The sequence below is a fragment of the Rousettus aegyptiacus genome, unplaced genomic scaffold (genome assembly GCF_014176215.1).
Source record: "Rousettus aegyptiacus isolate mRouAeg1 unplaced genomic scaffold, mRouAeg1.p scaffold_m13_p_17, whole genome shotgun sequence".
Taxonomy (NCBI): Eukaryota; Metazoa; Chordata; class Mammalia; order Chiroptera; family Pteropodidae; genus Rousettus; species Rousettus aegyptiacus.
Genome location: NW_023416292.1, coordinates 9,452,573 through 9,466,953, shown reverse-complemented (window position 1 = coordinate 9,466,953; position 14,381 = coordinate 9,452,573). Strand labels below are relative to the sequence as shown.

The following is a 14,381-nucleotide window of genomic DNA, read 5'->3' as shown; positions in this document are numbered from 1 at the left end:
GAATTAGGTCACATGTGCTTTCCAAAACCCATCACTGGCAGTGGGAACAAAAGCAACCGTGAAGACGAAGGAGAACAAGAGTTAGACGGACGGTGTTTATCATCACAACCCTCTGTGCTGTTTTCATTTGTAGAGCATAGGTTTGATCCCTGGAACCATCCGCCAAAATCATTTGGGATGCCTTAGAAAGTTTGAGTCTCTAGGGCTTTTCCTCAGAACTATTGAATCAGAATCTTTTGGGTGCAGAAATGTATATTCACTTTTTCGAGTTTTATTTTTATTTATTTTTTATTTTTGGTCTTTTTTGTTTATCGAGGTTAACATTGGTTAATAACATTAAATAAGTTTCAGGTGTAAAACATTCTCTTTCAATATCAATACATGCTATAGCGCACTCAGCACTGAAAGTCCAGTTTCCCTCAGACCCTATAGAGAGACGACTCGGGTCCTTAGCGCAGCCTCCTGGGCCCACATGAGTGGCTCCCACCTGCCCTCCTCACTCCTGCTCACTCCAGCTACTCTGACTGTCCTTCTAGAATATGCCAATCGCTTCTCACCTCAGGTCTTTGCATTCATGTTCCTGGGAAGGTCGAATAACAGTTCCCCGGAGGGTTGTATATTCTATCCCCATAACCTATGGCTACATCCAGGGACTTGGCGGCTGTGATTGAGTCACATTTTGTTCCCATTCCCTACCCAATCCAGGACTGACAGAGCTGTCTTTACTCTTTTATTTTTCCTCCGATTTTTGAAAGCGAGACTTTTATTTCTATTATCCTAGTTGCCCACATATTTTAGTATATATATAAAAAACTATATATTTTCCCAGTTCTAAAGTTGTTCAATGTCTCTAATTTCCTCCAAGATAAAAAGCAAAAACGATTTAACTATCTCCTGAGAATCAATAACCTTAATTTTTCTCGTTGGCCCTTTTGTTAAATGTTTTTTTTTTAAAGTTTTTACAATAATTAATCTTATTACCAACAGATTTTCTTTTCATTTATTCCACTTTTATTGCATTCAAGTCCTTCCCTCTGGGATCCTTTTTCTTCTTTTGAAGTAAATCCTTTTTAAATATATTCTGGAGAGGTCTTGGATGGTTAATGCTCCTGTATGTGTGAAAAGGTATATGTATCATCTTAAATCTTGAGTATTAGAGGGAGTTTTTTTGGCTATGGAATCTGGGTTAATAGCTATAGTCACTCAGCACTTAAAAATATTATCTCTGCTTATATTTATTGTTAGTTAGGAAAGTTTGTAATGACTGTATTTGTCATGCTTAATGAAGGACTGAGCAGTTCAGATTCAGACCAGACTCCTGCAAGAAGTTTGCAGACTGGCTCTGCTCCGTGTGTCTTGCGAAACTGCACGTGTCTTTTCAGGAGGATAAAAGAGGCTCAAGAGCACACGTATGTTAGTAAAGTCATACTACATACACATGCATGCACGCAGTTTTTATGTAACGAGTATCACACTGTACGTTCTCTATTGCCCATTGTCTTTTCCACTTAAACTTAGTAATAGGCATCACATTATGTCAGTACACAGAGAATTTACTTCATTTTTTTTTGAAAAAAAGAAAACTTTTAAGCAAATCAGCTTCAATTAAAGAAAAGCAAAATTTTCATGCCTTCACAACTTGCTGTCTCATTACTCAGAGATAATCGATTCTTTCTATTTTCTGTTTTCTAATCATTTTCATCATAATTCTCATAATTCTGTGTTATGACGTAAATTTGATGGTATCAATTGACTCTCTTTTATTAAAAATGAGAAAATTTAATCCCCTTATACTACCTCCTACCTCACATCTATTCCCAGATTTTTACTGGTTATATTTTTTCATCGTTGTATTGGTTACCTTTAAAGTAATGGATATCCGATAGTGTCTTCTGTATCTTATCTACGGATTAATTATGAAAAAATTAAAACCAGTAAATAGGACTTCTGCTTCCAGCTATGGCATATTAGCTTGTAACAGATCAGCATTCATGCTAAGAATAACTAAAGAGTTGGATCTAAAAAAAGAAATTTGCTAAATGCAATGTGATATCCTAAATTGGATCCGGTAATTTTTTAAAAGGACATGAGTAGAAAAATTGTCTGAAATGTTGTTAATAGTAATATACCAATGTGAGTTTCTCAGTTTAGACAAGCACACCATGGTAATGTAAGATGTTACATTAGGGGAAGCTGGGTGAGAGATATATGGAAAGTCTCTATATTATTTTTGCAACTTTACTGTAAATCCAAAGTTATTCCATAATAAAACATTTATTTAAAAAATGTACAGGCTCCGGAAAGCTGCCAAGACAATAAGATTTCTGGGGCCAACATACCAAAAAGAAGTAAGTACTAAGAAAGTCAGCTCTCCCTGCAGTTTTTAGCGTCAAGTATTTGCCAGTTCTTAAAGATAGATAAGAGGCCAAGAAGCAGAGGGTCAGAGAGGCAGGACAGAAAGCAACAGCCCCAAGGCTGACAGACTAAGCAGCATTCCAGGAAACCTCACATGCCTAGAAGAATGAAAATTGGAGGTTAGGGCCCATCAAGATAGAGCAGTCCTGTAAAACATCGCAGTGTTCCCCAGAAGGATAATCTCTGGAAGGCAAACCAAATCAGACCAGTCTTTACCAAGACTGAAGCCCAGCTTCAAATAAACTTAATCCTAGTCTGGATCCAGGTTACCACCTGCCATCTCTGGAAGAAAACATCATCCGGAGCCTCAGATTGCCTGTACAACTTCTATTTCACAGCATTCATAATTCAATCAGAAACTACTTGGTATAATAATGGGAAAGAGCAAATGAACAGAAGAGGAAATAACAAATCCATAAAAGCAGATCCATCAAGGCAGTGAGAAGACAAGCCACAGACTGAAAGAAAATATTTGCAAAAGATATATCTATGAAAGGATCGCTATTCAAAATAAAGAACTCTTAAAACTCAACAATAAGAAAACTAACAATCTAATTTAAAAACGTGCCAAAGATCTTACTAGACACCTCACCAAAGATGATGTACAGATGGCAAATAAGCATAAGAAAAAAGGTTCTACATCATGTGTCATCAGTGAGATGCAGGACACATACCTATTAGAATGGCTAAAATCCAAAACACCAACACCAAATGCTAGCAAGCATGTGGAGCAACAGGAATTCATTCATTGCTGGTAGGGAGGCAAAACAGTACAGCCGCTTTGAAAGACGGTATGCCAGTTTCTCGCACAACTAAACATATTCTTACCATATGCTCCAGCAATCAGACTCTTTGGTATTTACCCAAAGGAGCTGAAGACTTATGTCCATACAAAAACCTGCACATGGATGTTTATAACAGTTTTATTCATAGTTGCCAAAACTTGGAAGCAACCAAGATGTCTTTCGATAGGTGACTGGATAAATAAACGATGGTATATCCACACAATGGAATATTATTCAGTGCTAAAACGAAATGAGCTATCAAGACATGGAAGAAACTCAAATGAATATCACTAAGTGAAATAAGCTAACCTGAAAAGGCTACATAATGTATACTTCCAACTATATGATATTCTGTAAAAAGCAAAACTGTGGCGACAATAAAAAGATCAGTGTTTGCCAGGGGCTTGCGGGAAGGGAGGCAGTGAAACCCTTCTGTAGGATACTGTTATAGTGAGTACATGTCATTACACATCTGTCAAAACCCATAGAAGAACACCACCAAGAATGAACCCTCATGTAACTATGGACTTCGGGTGATAGTAGCATGTCAGTGTTGGTTTGTCTAATGTAATAAATGTACCACTCTGGTGCCAGATGTTGATAGCTGAAGAGTCTGTGGGTGGTGGGGAGAACACAGGTATATGGGAACTCTCTGTATTTTCCACTCAATTTTGCTGTGAACTTCAAACTGCTCTAAAAAATAGTCTATCAAAAAAGAAACAAGCAAAACAGACCCATAGGAAATCCAAATATTGGAGTTTCAGATAAGAACTCTGAAATTTTTTTATTATGTTTAAGAAAGTAGAAGAAAAGATTGACAATTTTGAGGGAGTAATTGGAACATTTTTAGGACGCTAGTTGTGTTTTGTTTCATAATCTAGGTAATAATATTCATTAAGCTATACCCTTCGATTTCTGAATATACACTATATTTTAACAAAATAATTTATTCTTGAAAAAATAAACAGAACAGTTGACCTTTGAACAGTACAGGAGTAAAGGGCGCCAACCCCCCTGCAGTCAAAAATCCCCGAATAACTACCAGTTGGGCCCTCTGCATACTCGGATTCCAAAAGACAGCTCGAAAATTCAGTTGACCCTTGAAAATCACAGGTTTGATCTGTGCAGGTCCACCTCTACACAGATTTTTAATTTTTATTATTATTAGAGAGGCTAAGTAGTTAGTGTGGTAGAACCAATACATAAACCCCAGAGAGCTCGAACTCCTCAGTCCATTCTTAGCCACTGGTCCATGCGGCCGCTCTCAAAGAGAATGGCAAATGCCCACATTGTGAGATGCTGGAGTGCCCAGAAGTGCTCCTGCCCCAATACCTGGAGACTGGACTTCCACAGGGCAGTAGCTGAAGGCTTTGCTTTCTGTTAAAATATAACCACACTCCATCGGTCTGCAGGCCCTCTCAATGCTTTAAGTCATCAGTCAGTCACACTGAAGTGTGAATGAGCTCCAGGTTCTTTCACAGGGAGCGTGGTGTAGGCAGCTTGATGAGTACCTAAGGTCTCTGAAGATAAAAGGGACATGCTGAAAGGAGCAAAAGACACATTGGTCAATGACCAGGAGCTTCAAATGATCCGGATGGTACCTCACAATTTTATATTTGCTCTCCATCACAGCCCTGGGACGCAGGGATTACTATCATCCTATTGATATAAAGAGGCCCAGAGATGCTAAGTGACTTTTCTGAAGTGGTTCAACTGATGAACGGCAGGACGGGCCTGCAGTCCAGGTCTCCCAAGCCCACGACTTGCACTGCCTTGCCCCTCTCCAGCCACCGCCCGGGTTCCCCTGGTTTGCTGCTGCCCAGAACTGCTCAGATGGAATCAGGCAGGGCCAAACGGCCCTCACTTCCCACCTTTCTGTCCATTCACTGGAAGCTCCTGCTGTGGGCCCAGATTTGTCAAAATAGAGGAAAGAAGAGGAAAGGTCATTGTTCCCAACCATTTGCAAGAATATCTGAGTTAAAAATGGAAGATTTGTCATTTGCATGGTGAAGGGAGGCGGGGGAGAGGAAGCATTGTTAGGTGTTGGTAATGTAAAAACATAAGTATGCTGTTATTTATGTAATTAGTTATTGCTTTCATTATGGGTGCAGTCTTAATGGTTATAGTATTTATGTATAATTACCTTAATATTCACTGAAATTTCCAAGTAGCTCCCTAATTAACTGTCTCAAATATATAATTACATTGCATCTTTACGCAAGACTTGCCTAATTAATGTAGTTACACCACTTCTTTTGTGAATGTGCATTATTAAATGCTCTTTGCATCATTCTTCTGACTTCTTGTAATTCACGCTTTACAAAAATTAAGACCCCGAATTAGAAACCTTCACAAGCAGAATCTAGCAGCAAAGCAAAGGCTCAGAGCCACTCTGGAAAAAACAAGGACTTGCTAAGCCTCATTATGAGTTTCTCATTATACGACCTTCCTACTTGCAGGTGAGAGGAATCGGAGTAGCAGGGCTCATTAGAACAGGCAGCCTCAGAGTGGGGCCCCCGGGTCTCGACTTTCCTTGTCTAACTCAGACTACTGCCCTCAGGGTTAACCTGCCCTCCACAAGGAAGGCCACCACGTGTCCCAGGACTTCTGCCAGACCGCGGGCCAAGTCCTACATCCTCTTCCAGCTAGAAATGTCTGAGGCAACCTCTCTAAGTCTTGATTTCTTAATCTGCAAAATATGTACAGTGACGACTGCCTATCTCCTCAAAACTTTCCTATAAGAATTAAATGAGATGATAGACATGAAAGCGATCTGAAGTATATAATGAATTCATTATATGAGTGCAAGGGATTATTTCTAGAACCACGTCGCTTTGCTACCCTAGTGGGCTCACAGAGTTGGTTACTCAGTGCTACAGAGCAAACCACCCCAAACCAGTGGCTTAAAACAACGACCATGTTCTTTAGTTCATAATTGTGTGGGTGGACAACTCGAGCCAGGCTCAGCTGAGTGACCTCTCTGGTCTGAACCATACTCGGTTCTTCTGGTTAGGCTCACTCTCATGTCTGGAGCCACAACTGGGATAGCCAAGACCCCTCTCCATGTGGCCTCTTATCCCCTACCAGGCTAGCCTTGCCATCTTCGACGTCAAAAATATTTCCAGCCCAAGATCAAAATCTGCAAGGCTTCTAGACCTGGAACTTGCAGAGTGTGTCTTCCGCCACATTCTACTGGTCAAAAACACCTCACAAGTCCAGCCCAGATTCAAGGGCTGGGAAAACAGACACATATTCTAATGGGAAAAGTTTGTGCCATTATTTGCAATTCATCACAGCAGGCTAACTCCCAATCAGTTCTTTCAAAGAAGATACTAATTCTTCAATTAATCAACAGCTGAGGGTTTAGTGAGCACCTGCTATGGACTTCGCACTGTGAGAGGCCGCCCGGGCGACCCAGAGGTTTTAGACAGATCACCTCCAAACTACTGAGTGGCAGTTGAAGGGGCAAAGCCAACAAACATGAATGAAACAGAAACAAAGTACACACAAACTGTGAGTACAATAAAAATGCTCAGAAAGGAGAGACCAATAGAATAACGAGAGAAGACATCGTAGAACAAGCAAGATTGGAGCAGCCAAGACAGAGGCAGTTATAGACCAGGCCAAAGAGGGTGGTGAGAATGGGTTAGATGTGTAGGAGGCAGGGAGACAATCAGACAAAGAGAATGAGGTTCGCACTGGAAAGGACCCTGGAGGTTTTTGAACTTGACATGGGGGTCCATGGCAAGGCAAAGTGGAGTTTGAACAGAGTAGGCCCAAGAGCCATGAATGATTATTTATTTAATATTAACCAGACATTTCCCAAGAACCTAGGGACTCAGCTCTTCCCAGTTAACCACACAGTTCACTCCTCTGGATTTAGGTCTCCTACTCAGGGAGGTCTACCTAACCATCTCACACACGCACACACACATACACACATATACACGCATCACTCGAACACATATACGGAGCCTCGCCCTTCACTAACCCCTTACCATGCTTTATCATCTTCAAAGAAATTGTCACTCACTGCCTTACATTGTATTACATACTTTTGTGTGTTTTTGCTTCTTGTCTGTCTGTTCTTTTCCCCCACAGGACTGGAAGCTGCATGAGGGCAAGCGCTCGATTCATTTTGTGTGGAACTGTATCTTCCCCAGCCACCTGAATATACCTGGCATGTAGCCAACACTCAATAAATACCTGTTGAACAAGTGAATGATTAAAGGGATGTACACTGTATCCCAGGAATGAACCAGCTGGGTCCAGTCTTCACCAAGAACAGTAACAAAATCAATAACCACAGTGGAAGAAATGGTTTGGCATTTTATGATCATCCTCTGAGTGCATTAACATGGAGGACAAACTAGCCAACCTCACCAACCTGCATCCCTCTGCACTCACTACTTCTACCTCCTGTGTCCTCCAGAGACTGGCGGGGCCAGAGTGCTTGTGGCATGTAAATAATGCCGTCTAGAGACCCAGAGCTGGATACGTGTGATTATTAACATAACCATACACGGTGGAGTGGTAGAGCATCTTCATCTTTTACAGAGGAGAAAGCTAAGGTTCCGTGAGACAAAGGGACTTACCCAAGGCCACACAGCTCATTAATCAGGAAGGTGAGACTCACACCCAGGTCTTTTGGCTTCAGATCAGAGCTTAGCCGACTATAGCACGTGCTGCTGCAATACATGGGCTGGCTGAGTGAGAACTCTGAGCCCAACCCTGTATTAAGCCAGCAAGAAGGAGAAGGGCAGGACTTGGGTGGGAGTGGGTGTGGGTGTGGGGGCAAGGTTTACCCCCCTCCATTGTAAGGGCACCATTCACATTGTAGTCTATGTAAAGAAACTGGATCAAAACTCCACAGACTACAGTGGGAATGGTCACCTCCAGAGTTATGTAACACGGGAAAAGACAGTGCGTGTATGAAAACTCAACAAGCAGGGAGGCTGATAACTAGAAACAGAGATTTTGAGTCAGAAAATGCAGATGCAACTCCTGGCTCCATCACTTACTTACCCTGTGTTCTTGGGCAAGTCATTCAACAACCTGAGCCTCAGTTTCCTCTTCCATAAAATAGGAGTAATATCTGCCCTAACTGTTGAAAAGGATTTGAGAAGATCAAATGAGATAAGGTATGTCAAAGTACTTTACAAATATGTAAAGAGCCAAACAAATGTTAGGTATTGACATTCCCTCCATATCAAATAATGACCCTAAGAGTCTCTACTCTCCATCATTAAGAGAAGGTCTTTCTCTTACAACAAATATGTATCACATAGCCTCTCTGTGCCCAACAGTCTCCTAGGCAACATCGAGGGACTTAATAACGAGTACTTGGCACCTGGCACCGTGCTGGCACCTTAGCCCATACTTGTTGACTCATAAACTTGATGTCAGCCTAGTTCTGCCACTGCCTAGCCCTGTGATGTTACCAAATCACTTCACCACTTCGTGCCTTACAACGAGAAGTTTGGGCTAGACTGGTCATTGTCAAGCTCAAGTTTGAAGAGGTTCTGAAGATACCGCATAGAATTTCATTATTAAAATGGGGTTTTAAGCTATTTAAAACGAGAAAACAGACACACTCAACTTATCATGTATCAAATACTAACACATTAGATACCTTCAATGCTTTAACTGGAGTCCTCACTGATTTTAAAATAAGAAAATGTTGTGACTTTAAACTTTAAAAGTTATTTTAATAATACATTGCTTTTATATCTTACTTGTTGGAGTCCCATAAAGGATTTCTTTCAAAAAAAAGAAAATATACTGATAAAAACGAGTTTAAAAATCACTGAACTGGATTATTCCCATGGCCCTTTCACATCCTGAAACATCTCCGATTTTATGGATGAGTACAGGACAGAATCCTTGCCTTCAAAGAGAACGCCATCTTCTTGAGAAGATAAAGAATAAAACATGATGAAATTCAGCACAACTGTGCGAGTTGCCCCCTGACATCATTTCCATTCTTTTACCGCAGTGTTATCTGTATATATCCTGGCCCAAAAAAAACCTACACTTCCCAGTCCCCCTTGTATCTTCACGTGGTCATATGACAAGCTTCTGACCAATGGGATTGTAGATGGGGGTGGAAGTTTGTGCATGTATGTAGACACAAAGTTCTCAGGAAGTGTATCCGAAAAGAAGTCTATCTTCCTTCTGCCCTTTTCTTCTTCTTGCTGGCTGGAATACAGTCCTCATGGCCGAAATTATAGCAACCACTCTGGGCTATGAATTAGAAGTTACATGTGGAGGATGGCAGAGCGATAAAATAGAAGAAACTTGGCCCCTGACGCTGGTAGACCACCTACCTGGATCTTCACATGAATGAGAAATAAACATCGGTCTGATTTAAACCACTGTTATTTAGGGATTTCTGCCACTTGCAGCCAAAACTAATCCTAACTAATATAACAACCTATCATTATGTACTTAACTTCCCCTAAGAAGCAACAAGCTCTCTGCGATCCTATCCTCTTGAGGCCGTGAAATGTGATCCTTATTTGTGCTTTTTATAGAGGCCATCATTAGTTCCTACGAGTAAAAAGTGACTGTCAGAGCTGGTTCTTCACCTGTACACGTCTTTAGCTCCCGCATATGCAAAATAGGGATAATAATTCCCACCTAACGTTGTTTGAGAAAGAGTCCGGGCGGGAAAGTCACTTTATCCAAGCCTTAACTTCTCAAAGAGTTTCGAATGTAGCCTTTTCATGTTATCTCCAAATGAAGTATTATCCCTGTCACAGCAAGGCCTAATATGATTGGCTCCGAAAGACAGCCATCAACAACTTTAGATGTGCATCTTGTTACCATCTGTGTGTACAGGTAAATCATATAAATATCTAAATATCTTATGACCAGGAGCAAATTCATTGTAAAGCTAATGAGCACAGGCTTCAGAGCCCCTCCCTCATACAGACTACTTCAAAGACCCCGAGAGAGGCCCTCGCAATGTGTTCGCATGATCACGTTTTTTATAAAATTTGCAGAAGTAGATATATTATGCAAATTCAGTTAAGACTTTTCTTTCCTCTCACTCTGACTGTTTTCCAGCTTCCACTCAGATGGTGGAGAAATCGCTGCAGGATTAACTTAGCTGGGGATTCAGCTAGGTTTGGAAAGCTGAGTTGGTGATACATTTAGTTTCAGGTTGTGGGATATATTTGTGTGGTTTGCAATACCTTGTACACCAATCACTAGTGGTCCTAGTGAAGGAATTGCTCCTGGGAATACACCTAATGTCATCAATTCCTAGAGTATTTAAGATAGTATGTGAGAAAAACTTAATAGAGATGTTCCCAAATTTGACAAAATTTGGAACCACTGTGTGACCTTGGGCAATCTAATCAACCTCTCTCTGCTTTCAGTTTCCTCATCCATCAAAGGAAAATTACAGTGTCCACTTCATGGGGTTAGTGTAAAGATTAAAGGAGATAATTCATATGAAGCACATCGAACAGGGTCCTGACATCAGTAAAATGTTCCTGCTACTATTATTATCATCCTGACTTAGGAAGAGTTTTCGGTCTGCTTCCCTTTTGGAGCCCAAGAGGTATCAATCTTGTCCTTGAAGTTCTCCAGTGAGTCACCATAAAAAAGGCAGTCCTTCTTGTGGCCAAAATGATCTACAACACAGACTATCACAGGGATGTAAGAAAAGAGCTCACGAACATTTCTACAGCTGTACCTTTCATGAAGCTGCAGGAAATCAAGCAGCCAAAATAAACACACACCCCAAAATCTCACCCTGAGCACCTCACAAGGCATTTCAATGCAGCTGGATAAATCACTGGGGTTGATTATCCTGCAGGTCAACTTAAGTCTCTTGTGTATGTGAGATGATGAATGTGGATGTTTTTACTAAACAAGACCATCGCCACATTGGCAAGTCTTATCCCCTCGACGCAGGTGATGCTTCGGGCTTTTCCCTTAATTTGTGACATTCACGCCACCGAATTCAGCATTTCACTTTTAGAAGCTAGATCCCATGTAATGAAAGAAATACCAGGAATTATGGTCACAAATATGACAAGAAATTTGCAGGATCAATAGGCAGGCTCCTCTTCCAAGTCCTCTTGTAGAGACTTGAGGATCCATGTCCACTCACGGAGAAACGCTGGAAAAGCTATTTCTCTTTAAATATGTAACTATCGGCCAGCGAGTCACCTATGATTGTGAAATGGAAAGAAAGAAATGGACTTGAGAAATAGTGTGGCAGGTAGAATTAATAGGACTTTTCCATTGACTGGAGGTGGGACAAGGGGTTCAAGAACAGGCAGGGCCCAGTTAGAATGGCGGCCTCTCTCTTTCAGCTGTGCCACTTGGCTTCTTGGAGCCCAGACTTTCTTTCTAACCAAACAAGATGAAAGAGCCTCCTCTACCCAATCTACAGAATGGTGGGGAAATCCACCGAGGAGTTTGTGTCTTCCTGTCAATTTTTTTAGATGGCCATTGTTATGTTGGATTCGTCCCATGGTGGGCGTGGAAGAATGGCGTATGAGGAGCAGGGTGTCCTACCCCCACACCCGAGGCCGGCCTCCTGGACTGGAGCGCGGTCTGCAGCCAGGGCAGAGAGAAGACACCCCCCTCCACACCGAACGGAGTCCACAGCCCAGCTGCGCCACCCCCGCAGCTACCCGCAGCGGAGCCGACTAAACGGTGTCTGAGGAAACAGTTTACCTACCGGCGGGATCTGGCCCACATGGAATCACTAATGAGGCTCTTCCTATAGGCCTTTCTCAGGCCGAATTCCCAGGCACTGCTGGCCGTCCCGGTGCCAGAGATCCATTAGAGTCCCCATCAGAGCAGCATATGTCTTCTGTGGCATTTCTTTTATTTTGCACATACAGACGAGCATGGCCCCCATTTGACTGGATTGCTATATTAGTGGATTTTCTCCAATAGGGCAGCTAGTGGAGAAAAGGTGTTTAAATGGTCTGTGAATTGTCACACCTAAAAATATATCTCCAGGGAGAGTCCAGTGCTTGATAAATTTAACTCAGCCAATGTTTAGTGAGAGCCAACTATGTGTGGGTTGCCGGAATGCGCTTCAAGGAGGTGTCATAATATAAAAGAATTGTGGATGTTTTCACTGAATTTACTATATTTCAGTTGGTTGGCTCTGTCATTAAAATGACACCCAAGCTATGCATCTGAAACCTTGGAATAGCCCATTATGCAACCCGGGACACACGTATGGAAATTTTTTTCCAATATAGGATTTTTCCATTGTATTTTGTTTCGTTTTGTTTTGCTCTGCTTTTGAGATCTTGTGATGCCCAGATAGCTACCAAAATAACCAGTGGCTACAACATCTGGGAGACCAAATGGACACAGGAAAAATACAGCAGAAGGGGAAGACCCACGAAAACAGGAAACGTGGAGAGGAGAGTAAAAAGATGTGAAAACAAAGGCGGCCTGGGCGGGCAGCGAGGGAGGAGGCCCGGAGGGAGGCCGCGAGTTATCTGCCGGCACAAGTTCCTCAGGAGTCTTCAGAGAATTGCCGGTGACGTAGTGCCATGGACGCACACAAGGACCACAGCCTTTCACCTCTGTGTTACACAAAAGTCATGTCCTCCTTCAAACCCAAATAACAGCAGCACCATATACTAACCTACCCAGGCAGCTAACCCTGCTTCTCTAGGCCTACCAGCCCCCAGATAGGAACAGACGTGGGGTGCCGTGGGCCCTGGGTGCGGAGGCCTTGTTCCAGCTTTGCCCCCCTCGTCGCAGAGGCCCCCTGTGGGCCCTCACTTGTCTCCTTCATTCTCATATCCCTGCACCACCTCTGGGCCAGGCCCATAATACATAGCGGCTCAATTACTCATTGACCGAACCGAACTGAAAATGGCTTTGACCCCACCACCCAATACCTGTACCCCTTCGCTCTCATTTCCTGGTCCAAGTTTTTTCAGTTCCAAGTACAGCAAAGCATCCACCCACAGCTAAGAGGGGCAGCACCCAGGAGACCCTCCTACATAGAGCGGGCACCCAGTCAGTGTTATTGATTAACTCGTGGCCGAGTAGAACTTTAAGAGGCGGATGGGGACCTAGAGTTCATCTTGTCCAACCTTCTTCCTAGACACGAATCCTCCATACGTCATTAAAACAGGGGAACTTTAGTTCATGAGTGTCCTATGCCAGGGTGTCAGCACCCAGAGGGACACTTGTTCGCCTCCTACTCTGGACAAAATGATGGCTAAATGCTCGCTTCTCTCAGTTTTCTTCAAATGACAAATAAAACCACAACCACTGACTATGGCCGTGCTACCCTGAATATGCCCAATCCCGTCTGATCTCAGAAGCTAAGCAGGGTTGGGCCTGGTTAGTACTTGGATGGGAGACCACCTAGGAAGACCAGGTGCTATAGGCATAAAAAAAATTTTAAATTTAAAAAATAAGGGATCATAAGCTGACAAGGTCTTTGCAATTGCAATCTGTGAGACCAACCAAGGTTTGCCTTGCCTAAAAGAAATAAAATAAAACCCCGACCACCACCTCATCTCTGTTTCTAACTCCGTGTGCCAAGATAAAACGATTCGGCTTTTCCAATAGTTTTCCTGCCTTGCGACTCGCTCGACAGAAATACAGTCTCCTCATACTTTAGCAGTTCCTTCTGAAAGCAGCGTGAAAAGTTGTCCTCCTGGGAGAAAATGAAGACACTCAACCCCAAGAGCCAGACATGTAAACCATGGAGTCCTCGCTGGTCATCTTCTCCAGAGGAGGAAGAGTGGGAAGCAGACGGCACCCCAATTCCATGATACTGCGGAAATTTCCTTCTGCAGCCTCCAGACGGGTCACCACCCTGCGTGTGTGAAATGAGAAGGGGTCAGGGTAGTTCTCTGTCCTCTCGGTGGTCACTACACTGGGTCTCAGCACCACCGATTTCCCTGCCGGGGGCCGAGAAGGGTGGGGCCGCCAGCCTCAGCCACAGACATCCAGACACCTACCACACTGCACTGGAAGCGAATTGTCTCTAGGTCTCTTTTCTCTACTGGACTCCGAAAGGGATGTGATTTAATTATCTGATTCCCCAGTGTCTGGCAAAAAAATAATTTAACAAATAATTTTACATATTTGTGCTAAAGAAATCCTAACTAACCTGAGACATGAACAGAGAGCCCAGCTGGTCGTGGCATTTCCAGGCAGAGGGTCGGTGAACCAACT

General features: G+C 42.7%; 1 pseudogene; it reads left to right on the top strand.

Annotated features, from left to right (window-relative positions):
• The first annotated feature begins 13,468 nt into the window (after positions 1-13,468).
• Positions 13,469-13,587, top strand: LOC118613201 (annotated as a pseudogene).
• Positions 13,588-14,381: the final 794 nt, after the last annotated feature.